At 45.0% G+C, this 16,007-nt stretch overlaps 1 protein-coding gene across 1 annotated transcript in view; it reads left to right on the forward strand.

The window, feature by feature from the left end:
• The window catches only part of CELF4 (CUGBP Elav-like family member 4), a 710,588-nt gene extending 706,168 nt beyond the window's left edge, over nucleotides 1-4,420 (forward strand). The window contains exon 13 of the mRNA XM_054004192.1: nucleotides 3,122-4,420. The gene's annotated coding sequence lies outside the window, so the exon portion shown is untranslated. The remainder of the gene's footprint in view (nucleotides 1-3,121) is intronic.
• Nucleotides 4,421-16,007: the final 11,587 nt, after the last annotated feature.

Consider the following 16,007-nt stretch of genomic DNA (forward strand, 5'->3'; position numbering starts at 1 on the left):
CCAGAAAACATTAACTTTATCTCACGGTGCATTATTTGAATCGGCACACGTCACCAGGGGTTGAATAAGACAGTTTCTCCACACTCCACGACAGAGTACTGACACTTACTAAATTATGCTGTTAAATACTGTAGTATGGCTATAAAATACAATGAAGGCCCGTGGAAAGGTGCCAGCCCCTTTCTGAGAGAGAAAGAGCACTTTTTGGAACCCTGCCTGTGGCCCGTAATTTTCACTTCCTCCTACTACAGCCTGAAGTGACATGAAAGGACTTGTAAAGTCAAGTCCAGGAGGCTGGTGGGGATTTGAAGGAGTAAAGATGAAGTTAGAACATCGTTGGTAGCATTTGACCTATTTGATCTTTGCTGGGAAAGAAGGAAGGAGCCAAATCTCCCACACACATCTACAGCAGACCACACTGAGGGGAAAAAAAAAAAGAAATAAAATTAAAAAAAAAAAATTCCAGCCTGCATAGTCTAATTTTTCAGCCCAGACAAGGCCAAAATATTGAAAACATATCAACCTCTAATGAAGAAAACTGAAAGCAGAAAAACTTGACAGAAAAGTTTCTAGCTAGCAAGGTATTTCAGTATTTCATAGGAACTGGCACTTGTTGAAGGAAAAGAACCAATGGCACAGGATGGGAGGATAGAAGAATTGCTTACACAAACTGAGTCTTGTCAGGTACTGCAGCAATTCGCATGGACCTTGACATGTACAACCAATAATTAAGTCCTTTAAGTGCAGCAAGCTCAAAATTAAATGCTTTTTCTTACTAGTGATTACAAAGGAGTTGAAGGATGGAGCAGGAGTCAGGATGGACCTTTGTGAAAAATATTTCAGCAAGAAAGATTTGTCCTTCTCCAGTGGTCATAATCTGACTTGTCACACTCTGTGTGCCTAAAACCTTCACTGCAGGAGCACAGACAAAATGGTGTTGCCCACAAAGCTTAAAATCAAGCTGAGGAAAAACAAAAAAAAAACCAAAACCAATACATGACATCTATTCAGGTCACCTCAGTGACAGTGCCTGACAGACAACACACACAATATTCTGCCCTCCTGTTTGCTACCACAGTTCTACAGAGGTTGGTTAGGTCATCAGAGGAAGGCTGAAAATAATAATGAGGTAGAGAGCAGAATTGGGTGGGCAGAATTGGGTGAGCAGAATTCCACAGAAATTTTTGTCTTTTATGTTGACATATATCTTGATCTATTTCTTATATCCCCTCACCTACAAACTTATACACAAATCCAGCCAAACACTCAGCCTAAAATGTGTGCCGTTAATTGTCTTACATGTAAGCTTTCATCAGATGGTCAAAACTGGAGAGCAGCAGAATTTTCTTAGCAACATTGTTTGAACAGATACAAATTTGGATTTACCCAAACCACTCTGTATTCATTTTCTAGGCTGGGTGTTCACTGGAGGTGATTCTTTGTTACACACTGTCTGTGGAACAGACCGAGCTTGAGGCATGGTTTTCAAATTCATTAAAAATTTACAACAGCTCTGGTGGCTGCAGAAAACTTTCACATGGTTCCTAGGGATAACTCTGTCAGCAAAACTCAGAGCTACCTTATTCCACACAACCTACTTCTTAAAACGCTGTCCAGCTGAGGCACATGTGGACAGGGATTGCCAGGAGTACTTCTTAGGGAAAGGATTTGAAAGAAGCTGTTAAGCCCAGTGAAACCGGGCAGCCTGGAGAGCTCCTGCCCAGCCCCTCCTGCCACTAGGAAGGAGGGAAACAGCACTAGGAAGTGCTTTGCCTAAATGTCAGGATGCCTGACGCTGTCACAAAACACGCACGTACCACACAGGGGAACACCACCAGCTTCCAGAGAGTGCAGCCTTCCAGAGAGTGGACCTGAAATGCAGGAAGCAGCATTAATGAAGATGTTAAACCTTGTCACCCAAAGTAAAGTCTATGTCAAAGAAAATTCCCTGTGCCAACTGCACAGGAGTCACTTTCTTTCCCATCCGACCACCCCCCCACCACCCCCCCCGCCCCCTTAGTTTTTTCTCATCTTCACTGCACTTTTGGAGCAAAATTCTCAGTACAGTTGGTCACAGCAGTTCAGCTGGGGACAGGGATGTGTATCAGGAGTGGAACAAAATACACAGAAGGGTCCCTTTTACATTTTCAGACACACAGACTGTATTTTCCCCTTTCCCTTGGGCTCTGTCACTTCTCTTTCAACTCCCACAAGTAGCGCTTGGAGAGCAAAGAAAGTGGGGGAGAGGTGTGAGAAAGCTGAGCCATCTGCCTGGAGGAGAACAGGGATTCAGGCACTGGCAAATGAGCTCTGCAAACACTGCCATGGTGTCCTCAGGTCCTGACATGTGCTTCTGCATCCTCAGTCCTTGTCATGGGCACCCTCACACTCCAGGGGCATGGAGGGGAGTCTGGAGTACAGACCAAGGAAAATTGATGAGATGCCAGACTTCCAGAGATAGGCAGAGGTTCCCCCGCCTCTGCTGCAGGAATGAAGGGTTGGTAATAAACTGTGGGGATAAATGGCAGCAGCTTCCCTCACTACTTCTGTCTACTCCCTGAGGAGGTGTTGGACCATGGCAGCGAGGGCAGAGGGAGGGATTTAGCGAACAGCCACGGCCTCTGTGACAGCAGGCATCAAAAACACTCCCCAACACCAGATGTCTTCAGACAGGACTGGTCTTGGTCCATGGTTCCCCTGACTGTAAGATGTCATTTTGTTTCTCTGCCTCATACTCCCCAGTGTGACAAATTCCTCTTCAAGCAAAAGTCTTTCCTCCACCTCCTTCCCCCCACTATAAATATATGAGAAAAAACAAATCAGCAACAACCAAACAACCAGCTCTTGACATAATTCCTTTTGGCTCAGGTTTTTTGATAAATACTAGTGTTTCTTTATCCTTCACGTTTCGCTCTTCTCCACAAACTCTGAGCAAGAGTTTCAGGCAAAGCTCAGCTCTTGAGTCTTCTCCATGAAGCACCTTGGGAGAAGTCACTGTGTAGAAGCTGAGCAGGGGAACTCTTCCTCTGCCTGTGGAGAGTGGAGAAGACATGGAGTGAGCATGTGCCCAGGACACTGCAGCACGGTTTGTCTGTAGATATTCTGTTTTATTTCATTGCAGGCATCACTTCAGTCGTTGTTACAGTGGAAATGGTCCCATCTAGCTGCCAATACCAACATCTGAGCCTGAGATCATCACTGTTTGGGTCAGCAGAGCTCTAGTCATCAGACCTGACTGCATCATCAGATTGCATGCACAAAACCCGTGACAAAGACCAGCACTGAGGTCCATACCCCAAACCTTCACTTCCTCCTTGAGTGCTGCAGCTATGAGTCTGCTCCTTTCTGCTCTTCTTGGCTGCAGACTGAGATGCAACATTGAACTGTCCACCTGAACTGACCCCTTCTCAGAGGATTTGATACCAAGGTGTGTGAAACTGCATCCAAGTGCTTCCCTCCACATGCCAGCGTTGGCAGAAAAGCAGAGGGGAGTCAGAACACGTAAGCATACAGAGAGGAAAGGAGGTCTTTGCTCTTGGCATTGGGGGCTTAACAGAGTTGCTGAGAGTCCAAGTGGATCCACTCAGCAGTTTTGGATCACCTGCAGACCTCAGCCTCACAGAAGAAGGAAGCAGGGGGATAATTTTGCTGGATCTCACCTGTATCTAAGTTCTAGGCAGTGAATGAAGGAAACACCTAAATTCCTGTCCAGCCAGTGGGGAGGAACAGCTGCTTTTCAAGGCTTCAGAGAGACAACTTTTACTGAAACTGTCAGATTGGGTCATGAAAAAAAACACCCTCTCAGATGGCTGGCTGGCAAATGCCACTGCCCCCACCAGGCCACCAGCTACCTAAAACACAGTTGCAAGCCAGGTGCCTAAGCCAGGCACACCTGCTAACGTTCAACTCTTGTATTTTAACCTCAAGAGAAGCTCTTGTTACGGTGAAATATATGAGGCAGCAGACCATGGCAGCAGAGCTAAAGCCCATAGATCACAGAGTTAAATATTCTACTGTGGGCTGAAAGTGAGAGCACACAGTTTCAGCCCATGTGTTGGTTGAAGTTATGAGCACGCGAGAAAAGGGGATTTATAATGAGAATGGCAATTCAACCTCAATTATAGTGCACGACTGTCTGCACACTATAAACTGAAGGTTTAATAATGAGGCAAGAAGGCTGAAGGAGAGAATTTCATTGTGTCTGTTTCACAGCCTGGAATTCTTACTAAATTCATCAGATTACTCGAGTTCTCCTGACAACTGTAGCAGTATAACTAATTTTAAAGGGGTTTATTGTATATTCAGACTGCAACAGAAGATATGGGCAGAGAAAACCCCATAGCAAAAGAGAACTCCAGATTGAGGACTATAATGTATATGAGATTTGAAAGAAGTAAGTGCTAAAAGATGTAGACAGCAGTTTTTCAGGGTCCTTAACCTTGATGAATAAATGAATAAAATCCCTTAAAAAATTGCAGTGTTTCTTTCAAGTGGTTTCCAGCATGTTAATGATCAAGAGAAGCTGAGAAAATTGCTGGGAAAGGAGATGACTTTCCTCAATATGCTTTTACCACAGAGACTATGAGACAGACATGAATTGTAAGCAAATAATACGCAAAATATGACAGAGAGGGAAGAACAGAGGCTCTTTATCTGCCCATAATGCATTTGCATACAGATGTGTTGACTGCAAGACTTTGTGATGCTGCCAAATCAAAGCTTTAATGGAGACTTGGAGCCTTCCAGTTTTTCTATATTCAGGTACTTAGACAGGACTCCCCTGTATTGTGTTTACCTTACTACACCAAAAGAAAGAAAAAAGTACCTAATTTGAAAATGGACACAGAGAATGCACAAAAGGCTTTATCCACCACCATAAGCATCCCATTCACCATGTACAACACCCCTCCAGCTAATAATGAAGACAAAGGGACCTGAATAGCCCCACCCCTCTAATTTCTATCACCAAAGTCTCCTAAGTATTGCAGAAAAATTTCAAGACACACCAGCAGAATGCACTACAGAAAAGGGGCATCTCCTCACCTTCTGCCACACAGGAAGGGACTATCTTGTTGGTGTCCTGGCATGGCCTTGCTCAAGGGAACTGGAGAAAGGTGTATCTGAGGCAGGGAGCATCAGGCACTGATGGGCAACTTGTCTGCTAAAATATACCCCTGATTTAAAAAGCCATAAAATGGCAAGGGATAAAGGGGTGCTGAAGGCTAATATTTTGAAGGTACCATCTCTAGCAAGGTTTTCACCCCTCAGTTTACTGTCTGACAGTGCTTGAAGACAATGTTCTTGTCTCTCCCTGTCTTTGAACTCTCCCCAGCACCAACATCACCCACACACCCCTCTTCTCTCCTGGCCCCACCAACCTCCAGGTAATAATGTAGCTGATTAGATCTTTCATCATTTTTATTGTTATCCACCCGCAGATTAATAAAACAGTGCTCTGGCTGTTTCTGGCTGACCACATTCCCTAATTTATCATAAAGGCTTAGCCTGAAACACTTCTGTCTGACATGTGGGGGGAGCTGCAGCCCCTCCCAGCTCAGCACAGCTGCAGGAGTGCCGTGGTGCGCAGCAATACCCGAATTCTCACCTCACAGAGCAGAAGTTAACACGCCACAGCCGAGCTGCTAAAGCAAAATTACCAGAGATTGGTACCAGAGTCACAGAGGTGGAAAAATGGGGAGTTAACTCCAGCTCACTGGAGCACACTGTTTCATATCTGTACTGTCTCTTAATATGACGGAATATGCTCTTAAAGCACACCAAATTTTCTGTTTAAAGACAGTAATTGCAAGGGTGACTTAACATGGCCTCAGGGACTATCCTGTAAGAATTGGAAGACTTGATCCCTTAAAAGTCAAGCTGGAGGAATCATGAAACTGGCATTGGAGTTCCCACACATCCTCACCTTATTCTTCTTGTCCCTTCCCCTCCAATCCTCTGCCATATCCCTTCCTTCCTGCTTTGCCTTCCTCCTCTACAGGTTACTAATTGAAACTCAGAAGAAATACAAAACTCAAATGTCTTGCAGTCCAAAAGATGATTTGAACCCACAAACTGAAAAGCAATGCCCCCCAAAATCACACAGAGCTCTATTAAACTAATGGTCTCATTCATTTATTTGGAGCACATGAATGGCTAAGTGAAAGTGAATTCTTCTTTGAGTGGCCAATGTTATACTGGGAGCAGCTGTTCACTGTTCTACATCCCAAAGTAACAGGAAAGTGAAGAACTTCTGTCAGGTAAACATTTCCATAGGGCTTTGCCTGTTTTAAGCTGAACAACAAAAAGAATTTTCAAATTAGCAAAAGAGGAAAGAAAACCAAAAAGTTGAAAACCTTTTTGTTAAAGAAAAAAGTGTAAAAATTCTATAGAACCAATACTGTTTTATAGAAAGATTCCATTTAATGAGAAAAAGTCAACTTTCCGATGAGAAATATTTTCAGGGGATACATTTCAGTCAGGGCTGTCAGCTGTTACTTGTCGTTCAACCACTGACCAAACCAAAGCAATCTTTGTCTTACAGAGCTGGGGTGTCATTTTGGGAAGGGCTGAGTGTAACACGCTTAAGGTCTACCAGACCTTAACAAAACCTTTATCTGAGAAGGAGCCTCAGACCTCTCAAGGTAGTGCAGTGACAGTGAGGGAAACAAGGATGGAGCAGGAAAGAGGCAGACAGGGTATGAACTGCCTCCTCCTCAAAGACACATATCCAGCTGGCTTACACGGCTCTGTGGTAAAGACAATCACCCTTATCCCCTGCAATGCAAGGCCATGGAAATCTGGCACAATTGCTGGTCTCACCAGGAGAAGGTGTGAGCTGAGAACACGCAGGAAAAGCCCAGAGCTGCCAGTCCCTTCCAATGAAAAACACTTTACCTATTCTGATATCCAAAGTATTCTCCTCACTCTTTGCTATTATATATTTGTTTCTTCTCACTTTCATTTTTTGCTATTCCTTTTCCTCCTCCTCATTTTCAACTAAGCCACCCAAAATTTCTGTGAGCTGAAGACCCAAGACTGATTTCACATGACTCAAGGCCAAGTCCTTTTGTATGTGTGTGTGTGTGTTTTTGTCTCTCTTTGTTTATTGGAATCCTTCCTTGCCAGGGCCTATGAAGGAATATCCCATGAACATCCTCCCTCCGTATCTTTCTTCACAAAACACACGGGAGCTTAAGAATGTTGAGATTTCTTTTTCCTCTACCTTAATCTTCCTCAAAGGAATTAAAAGTTAACATTAGAGGGGCACCAACCAGCTGAATGGCACATGAAGTACAATTCCATTTACCTTTTCACCTTTCAGAAGCCAGACCTTGGTGACACATATCCCTCCTCCTTCTTGTGCATGATGATTCATGCATGCTGCCTGACCAACCCCAGACTTGGGTTATTTTGTATCCTATGTCAGCCTCACCTCTTTCTCCCTTCCTCCCACCCAAACCTGAGACAGAAAACAGCAGTTAAAAAGATTATCAGGAGCTATTTTTTTGGAACAGAGACCTAAGCAACAAGTCCCTCATGAACAAGTGATGCTTTGCCCAACCAAGTCCAAAGCAAACCCTGCAAAGTCAAGCTAAAATGGAACAAATGCAGGTTTGCTTAGCTTTCCCAGCACAGGGAGGACATGGGTCTAATTCACAGCTCCCAGTCCAGCTCTGCAGTGACAGATGCTGCCTGGAACTGAAGGAGAAATGATGATGCAGGACCGTTCCCTTCGAGATGCTGTTCTGTCACCATGGAGGCAGACAGTGTGCTCTCAACAAGTTTATCTGCAAAGTAACATGAAAATTCTTCACAGCAGGAGAGATTTGACAGGACGTGCCTAGCAGAGCTTTATAAAAAATGTTTCTTCAAATGCTTCCAAATCCCATGGATCTTTTTCTTGCTTTATCATCCTTTTCAACATCCTTCTTTCTCTCGCTTTTTCTTTTTTTTTTGGTTGCCTTCACAAGGCACGTTTATCAACATCAAAGTACATTCTCTTACAGCTCTTACAGATTTTTTTCTTCTGAATCCACTCTTGCAAAATCCAAACTACTATTTGTCTCCACACCCAGTGATTTCACGAGAAACAAAACTTGCCTTTGTGCACGAAATCTGCCTCAAACCTGGGCAGTATTGACATACTAACGCAGGGACTGAGATCCCTTACACAAAGGTGAATTCCTCTGAGACAGAGCATTTGTACTCAATACTCCTGCAGACTCCACTGTGCCTAAGCAAAATTTTGATGGCTATCTCACCTCTGAATTTCTCCTACCTCCCAAACCAAACCAGAGGTTCACGCTGCATTATATTCATGGGGTGCATTCAGGATGTTCAGCCAAGACAAACAAGTGCTTTGCTCTGTGCTGTTGTCACTAGAGAGATGCTGAAGGCTTGGTCCTGCGGCTACCACACTGCACTGCAGGCAGCCAGGGCTCAGGCAACTGTCAAGTCCTTTCAGATCAGTTTCCTGGGCACAGTTCAGCCAGCCTACCCACATGACAGGGCAGTGCTGAAGGTGCTGCAACCTGCTGTTCCCTCCCCCAAGCCCTTCAGGTGACAGATATTCTAGCAATAGGTATCTACACAGCTGATGTGAAGGAAAACTTAGACCCAAGAACAAGTCTAAGCCTCTAGCCCCACACCCTCAAAGCTGTTAAGACTTCCCCTCTCCCTGATTTCTTCCATTTTAAGGAAGAGCTCAGCCATGTTCTGTCAAACTCTAGAAATATGAGTGTGTCTGCATGGCATAGATAGGAAAGTTTTCGAGGCCTGGACTGGTCTGCAACTGTGTTCCAGACAAGACTACTTCATACAGGTCTGCTTTCATTAAAAACACCAAGGCAAGTCCCACAGGATCTTTAAAATCCAAACCTGGGTCACTTGGTAATCCCCACCTAGCAGAGCCTTACATCTCTTTTCCTCAGCACTGGCACTGTCATGAGCACAGCGGTAGCTTCAGAGTGGCTTTCTCCACCTTTTGGCAAATTTCATTTGGCAACTGGCCATGGAAAGGATGGAAACTGAGTTAAAGGATGTGCAGTTGCTCTCCTCAGTGTGTAAAGGGCTGTGTGTGTTGGGGTGGGGATGGAAGAAGGTGAAAGGGTAGTTGGAACTGTGAAGTTTGAAGGTGAAAAAAGTCTTTATATCTGGATTAGTGGAGTCCTGGGGCCTTCAAAAATAGTTAAAATTCCCTTTTTTGAGTAATGGAGAAGTAGTTTGCATTGATCTTAAGAATTTGCTTATAGTTTTCCCTGGAGTTCAATGTACTGGGGAGTGCAAAGCTGACACAGCTCAAAAGTTTTATGAACCTCAGGTAACAGCGTGAAAGGAAATTTTAATAAATATTACATTTATTTAAATTTAATTTCTTTCCTTGTTAATAATAAAAGCCAACCTTGGTCTTCTGGGCTTTTCTCATATGCCTGCTTAATACAGCAGCGAAATCGTGGAATTATTTATATTTTAACTTCATTTTCAGTAAATCGTCAATCATTCACCTTTCAAAAGCATTAAATTCAGAGACGAACAGCAGGGGAGAAGGAGACTGAAAAATAAATATTGACTTTCAGGGGTTTGTTTTGGGTTTTTTAAGTACAGGGTTAGAAATAGAAGTTGTTGTGGGTGATGAGTAAAAGTACATAAAAAGGAAAAGACATTTGTGCCTATAGATTTCTCCCCATCATAGTCCTGCAACTCTATTTCTGCTATGTTTGCAGGAAGCTACAGCAGTACTTATGGGCAGTGGCCCTTGCTGTCTTAAAGATGCACTTGGCTGAAAATTTTGGGTCTTCTTATCATTGGGTAAATGGTCTTCCTTACACAGGACACCCACTACTAGCCATACATACTGGTATTGTCAGAGATCCCACAGAAAAGACAAGTAACAGCTGACAGCAGAGATCCCAAGGAAAACCCAAGAAAAGAGGAATGAGAGAATTGAGAAATCCACGAGGATTGCAATATGGTGACACGCCATGTGAAGATGCCACAGATTCTTCCTTTCAAGTTCAGTGGCCCAATCAATGCCTGAAGATAATGACAGCCTCTGCTGTCCTCTGAGACAGAAGGACTCCAGCCAGCTGTCCCCTTGGATGCTCTAGAAACCTTCTGTAGGGTTCTTGCTGTTCCGTGAGTGATGACATCTCCTCAGTCTCCCAGGCAACATCCAGTGTCTGCACTAAACTCACCAGCTATTCCTCCCCCTAAACCACCTGAAATCCCAGCCTGTGCAGCCTGAGACACATCAAAAGGGGCTAAACACAGCCTGGCAGATAAGTGGAGAGGAGGAAAAGGCCATACATCATGTGTTGTGCTCATTATTCCCTCAGGGAACACTCAAGTCAGAGCCAAAGACCACAGAAAGAGGAGCCCAGCCTTCAATTTGAGCTTCACAGCACCCTACTGAGCCACCTGATAGACTGGGTTCAACTACAGCCACACAGCCTTGCTTCAAAGGCCTCTGCAGGTAAAATCTCTCCCAAAACCTTTGGCAATTTGTTCCTAGGGACAATGACCAATACAAAAAGTGCCTGGATCCCTGCTCATGTGTATTTGTGTTCAGCTTGTGGGCACTGGTCTGTCTTGTGCCTTTCTTTCTCTTTGAGGTTTAAGAGTCCTCTACAGCAGGTGCACACACACAGCAAGCTGCCACTCGAGCTCGCTGATGAGCTGAACAAATTGCTCTCTTGGAAGCATTTTCTCCAGCCCAGATTTGTGTGGGTTTCTGCATCCTCTCCAATTTCTTGTTTTTCTTAACAAAGCACATGTCCCCAGACTGGAGATGGGCCTCTGTTGTCCAACCCCTTCCAAAGGTAAAACGAGACCTGTCCTTTCACCAGTCTCCTTCAAGCTGGCATCAGCTGTCCCACCACCATACTGAGAATACAGGTCCAGACCAAGGACCCTCCTTTAGGACCTCTTAAGCACCTTTGGAGATGTTGCCTTCCAGAGGCACTCTGCACCCTGCAACTGTCCAGCTGGAAAGCAGCTTGGCAGAGAAGGACCCGGGGGTCCTGGGGAACACCAAGCTGAGCATGAGCCATCAACGTGCGCCTGTCACAAACAGGGCCAACAGGCTCCTGGGCTGCCTTAGGCTGATCACTGCCAGCAGATGGAGAGAGGAGATCCTTCTCCTCTACTGAGCACAGGTGAGACAGGCCTGGAGTGCTGTGTCCAGCTCTGTCCCCAGTGTCAGTGAACAGCATATTGGAACAAGTGCCAACAAAGGCCACAAAAACTACAAATGAAATGGGGCATCTGAAGTGTGAGGAAAAACTGAGCTGCATTGGCCAGCGTGTTGAAGAGATGGGGATCTTAAGAGGATCTTATCAATAAGTATAAATACCTGGTGGGTACAAGTAATGAAGACAGATCCAGAATCTTCTCTGTGGTGCCAGGGAAAGGCCAAGAAGCACAAACTGAAATACAGGAAATTTCATTTAAATGCAAGAAAAAGCTCGTTTTAACTGTGATCATGCTAAAACACTGCAACAAATTTCTAGAGAGGTTGTAGAGTCATCTTTGGACATATTCAAACACAACTGGATGTGGTCCTGAGCAACCTGCTCTGACTGCCCCTATTCTGAGCAGAAGGGGAACCCCAGCGATGCCTTCCAACCCTTCCAATCTCAGCTGTTCTGTGATGCTCATGTTCACCAGCCCATATTTCCACCTGTCCTCCTGGTTCCTAGCCTCTCTCCTGGTTTGATGCAGTGAAAATATATGTTCTACATGCCTGGACTGCTGATATCCTTTACACACATCCTCAAGCCATATTAATCACTCCTCCAAACTTTAGGTTATCTGTACAATTTAGCCAGCAGCATTGTTTTTATGTATTTCCAGACCATTGATGGAAACATTAATTTGCATCTAAGTTATGACTGCCTTCTCAGGAATGCCATAGGAAAGCGCTCATTAAACAGATTTCCTGCTCATAATTTCTGTCCAAGATCTGTCAACTACCCATTGCTCAATCTATCAAATATCAGCACATAAAAGAAACACAGGTTTCCAGTCCATATAGTCTTTATGTCCTATTTCTCTCCATTTAACAGCAACAGAGACCTAGGAAATGACTGCAAGAACTGCAATACATCCACACCCCCACATATTCTCCATGCTTCTGGCAGCTGCATGTTTAAGAGCAGTAATGGCAACCAAACTATTGGATCCTACAGTCAGCAGTGGACCTGAATTACTCTACCTCTTTTTAAGTTGTTTGCATAAAAATCATAATTCATTGTGATAGTGACCAACTAACTATCACAATGAATTCCCTAACATGATTTTATGCCCCAAGAAAAACTATTTCCCCTTTTTTGTTTAAAACTTCTGTATGATATTTTCACTGGATGTTCTCTTCTTTATGCCACACGGGAAGCAGTGAGCATTTTGCCTTCTTCATGAAATCTCTAGCACTCAAGATTTCATAGCCTTCTATTCTGGCCACTTGCTGAGGCTTGTCAGCCTCATTGTGTCAGACTTATTTCCAGGGAAGAAGTTCTATCCCACTCCTTCCTTGAAGCTGGTGCTAGATGCCTGCAGATAGCCAGGCAGGGCTCTGTCCTGTGCTGCCATCACACCACGCTGCCTCTGCAGCTCCCAGTGGCCTGAAACCACTCTTGCCTGGGTTGCATCCAGTCGGGACAACACATTTTCTCAGGAAGCACGGCATGAACCTCTCTGGTTCACAAGGAAACAGAGGCTGGAGCCCTTACAAGCTTCTGCCCTTTGCACAAAAAGCATTCTCCTTCCCTGCTGCCCTCCCCGGGCAGGCAGGCAGGCTGCAGCTCACCATGTGAGCAAGCACGCGGAAGGGGAAACAAAAACTAAGCAGTGGTTAAGGGAATAGGAGAAGAAAAACAGATGACCCCCTGGAGTCTGGGGCTGAGCAGCACGAACAGTCAGAGCCCCTGGAAGCCAGCTCATCCATGCGCACTGCCCTTGCTGCCTCCCTGTTCCCAGGAGGGGGCCTAATAAATTTTACAAAAGAGCAAACAGCTGAAAAATGCTCGTATTTAAAAATATATTGAGAGAATTTGCATGTTGTTCCCTTTTGTGTGGGGATGGCATTTATACACCCAGCATTTCAGCAGCACCGCATCTCAGAGCACTTTACATAGCAATTAATTACACACTGGTAGTGGAGTGACTGTCTACAGGCAAACTCATCAGCCATTATCCACTCAGCAACATCCAGCGTACAGCTGTGAACATTTGCATTAGCAGAAAGTCATCCTGGCTGCCATTAGCAGGGTGCAGGGTGTCAGCAAGGGTGAGAGGGGTCAGTTCATCCCTCACTCCTTCCCAAAAAGCCTTTGACAGCCACTATCACAGCTTTCACAGCCAAACTTGTGACCCTTCCCTCATTTGACCCCAGGTTTGGGCCAGGGAGATGCCATCAGCTTACAGCACACTGCAGTGCAGATCCTGCACCATAATGCCAGCTCTCCTACAGGATGGGAAACACTCTTGGGAAGGGAGACTTCTGAGATAGCACACAAAGGTACAACCACCAAATCTGTGGAGTGGATGGCTTTATGGTATGAACACTGTCCACAGCAGTGACAGTTTCTATCTCATTTCCACCACGACGCCTCCGTGCCCCAGGATTACTTCACCACTCCCCAGGTCTCTCCATAAACAAGTCCGGAAAGACACTGAAGATCTGAAAGACCAATGTCTGATAACTGCTGTGGCCTCAATGCTATTTAGAAGTACTTTACAATGCCAGATTCTCTCCTGAATCCCCTTTGCTTCTGTTTTACCCACAGCATGGCAAACACATGTATGGCACTGCAACCAGGAGATCAGAGGAAACCTGTGAGCAAAGAAGAAGATCCCAGTAGTGCACTGACCTTCAGAGGGGACCTGAGGACAAGAGACCAACCAGCAGTACTCACAGAATCCAGAGATATCCTAGCCAAAGCATTAAAATAAACTCCTATACCATATCTTTATCACCAGTTGTGAAAATGTCCCTGGACATTAGAACTTGATCTTCTGTATTGTAAGTTGTTAAAATACTACCTGGCATGTTTTTGGCACAATCTAGCTAGGATGCTCCCAAATGATGCCTAGACACAGCCTGGGAATTAGCACAGACTAGTGCCCATAGTCAGTAGGCAATTTGGATGCAATCCCCCTTTTTTGGAGGGTGAGAGAATTCAATAGTACAGATGCAGGATATCCTGTGCCAGCTGGCCTCTGCACAAGAGAGCAGACCTAGCTACAGTTAATTTACAGGTATAGATGCAGCCTCAGAGTCCTGGACAACATCCAGATGATGATTGCACCCTCCTCCTTTCAATTTCACCAGCCTGAACTGCAAAAGAAAGCCACAATGCTTCTAATCTTTAATTGCTTCTGTGGACCACTGAAATGGTTCTGTCTTTTGATCCTGGATAAGTTGATCTTTGAATTTCTGAAAGTTAGAGTGTATGAAGTCTTTGGAGCTCCCTTGAATGGCCACATGAGATATGACTGCAGCATAAACCACTAGGGTCTCTTCTTTCTATCTTGCTTGTGTTTCATGTGTGCAAAAATATTCAAAACAATTATTCATTTTGCAAGGCTGGCATGTCTTTCCTGCTGAGCCCACCAAGCCAGCTCTAGTCACCATGAGACCAGTGAGAGCAAATAACCAGAATCATTATTGCTGTGTGGCAGGCAACAAATCTCAGCCAAGAAGGAGACATGAGAACCACCTACAAACCTGTGTATCACAGACCTTTTCCAGTTTGTGCTTTTTAAGATTACAAGCTGGGTGGATGAGGAAGATCTAATGGACTTGGGAGGATAAATATGGTCTTACAAAAGACGACGTCGGTGTGCAAACCCAGCTCTCCAGCTCGGAGTTTTCCTCTCATTAAAGCTGAATAAACCAGAATTCTGGCAGGATGTAACCACTGCCTGAAGGCAGAACAGGTCTCTCTGCTCAACCTGCCTACCCACTCCACAGCCTGAACTTGCTATCCAGGGTTGCAGGACCTGTGGCACTAGAGGTGAGCAGACATGGTCTCTTCCCAAACCCTTCTGCAAAGAAGGGAAGGGAATTAATGTTTCAGTGTCTGGAAAGGGGGGAAATCCTTCCAAATAGCTGGTTTACAACAAAACCGCAAAATCTTTGGAAACAGAATAAGATAATCTCTGTGAGGTTTCCTTTACCTTGTTTTTTCTGCCAGATTTCTAACATTCCCTTGGGGTACAGACAGACACATTTTAATGAACTTCTGGGAGATGGGGCACTTATCCCACTCTTTCATGTATTCTGGATCCCATTATGAGGTTGTCTCCTATCAAACTTATCTGCCTTTAATCACTCACTTGTTTTCTGTGAGACTTCCCAATTTCTTCCCCAAACTCCTTTCAAAGCCCTGGCAACCCACAGAAACTGCCACCTGGCTTTTGAGGTTTCAGTGGTGTGTCACTATTCAGGGACTTCAACACAGGCAGTGAAACAATTCAGGAAATTGAGAAGGATATTCCTGAGGAGACAAGAAATGGGAACAGGAAAGACCACACCTCTCTGTGATCAGATGTCCATGAAGACTTCCCCTGAGCCAGCAGCCACCATGCTTGGCTTAGGAATTTCTGTTAGGCTCTTGGAAACCTCTGTAGCCAAAGCAACTTTTTTCATGTTAGTACTATAGGGACTTTGTTTAGTCTTGTGCACTTTTTCTCCATCCCAGGCTGCAGGGAAGAGAGCCTGACCCCCTGGCCCTTACCTGCTGCTGGTATCCCTCTCCACAGCTGTCTCCCAGACAGGCGAGCAGAGCAGAAACTGCTTTTTCTGTGATGCACAGCCACATCCTGAGAAGCAGAGCTGCAAACCACCAGGCAATTGCACAGACTCCACTAGAGACCATTTCAGAGAAGCCACTGAGCTTGATAATGCTGATTTACATAGTGGTGCAGCTTTCCCTCACCGTGGGAATTGCCGGGTGGTGTTCCCTGGCCTACATGATGCCAGAGGTCAGGCTGCTGATCAGAGCGGTCCC

This window comes from Vidua macroura, chromosome Z (assembly GCF_024509145.1).
Source record: "Vidua macroura isolate BioBank_ID:100142 chromosome Z, ASM2450914v1, whole genome shotgun sequence".
In the NCBI taxonomy this organism is placed as follows: domain Eukaryota; kingdom Metazoa; phylum Chordata; class Aves; order Passeriformes; family Viduidae; genus Vidua; species Vidua macroura.